Genomic DNA, 823 nt, shown 5'->3' on the forward strand with positions numbered 1-823 from the left:
TATAAAATAATGCCCTGAAAGAATAACAGGGAATATATCTATTTGTTCTTACAGATTTTATGGTGGCCCAGACAGAATAATTCTCTATTTGACTTTGTTGTTCCTCATGCAGCAGAAAGATAGAAATTGATTATTTTTATGATAGTGGCATTTAGTATCTCATCTCCTTTGATTTTGCCACGGTAAATCTTGGTCTTCAGAAATATGAGTAAATCCCTTTGTTGCTGTAATTTATCCTTTAATAGTATTTGATGTAATATGTACAAGTTGCCTTTTCTTCAGTGAAGATACATGTATTTTTAATTTCATTAGGATTCCTGTTTGGGGTTTAAGATTGTGGGAATTTCTGGAACTAATTTTTCAGATTAGGTTAATCCCTAGGGCTGTAAATCTTTAGTGCCAGACTTTTAACAAGAAATGTTAATGCCTAGGCATTAGTCTCAGTTTAAACTGTTGATGTTTGGAGGCTGTAAATGTATGTTTACAAATTATCTGATCGATCCATGAGAAGAGCCCATCTAAAATCTGACAGGTTAGTCAATGAAGAAAGCATGAGTGAAAGCATCATATTGAAGAAGAAGTACCTAAGGTGGAAAACTTCAAAGCCCAAATTATAGGTACAGTCTTTGGATATAGTGTAATTTTGAGTCTAGTCTCTACAAAGAATTCTTCAAATGATATTTAAAAGAAGTATAGTTATTAAAATGGATTTTGCTAGTAAATTAGAGATTTTGGTAGTAAAATTAATAGCCATGAAGTCCTACACTTTCTTCATATTTAAAAAGCTAAAATTTCTAAGCTTTTAAACTTCTAAATTAAAACT

This window comes from Chrysochloris asiatica, unplaced genomic scaffold, assembly GCF_000296735.1.
Source record: "Chrysochloris asiatica unplaced genomic scaffold, ChrAsi1.0 scaffold00110, whole genome shotgun sequence".
In the NCBI taxonomy this organism is placed as follows: domain Eukaryota; kingdom Metazoa; phylum Chordata; class Mammalia; order Afrosoricida; family Chrysochloridae; genus Chrysochloris; species Chrysochloris asiatica.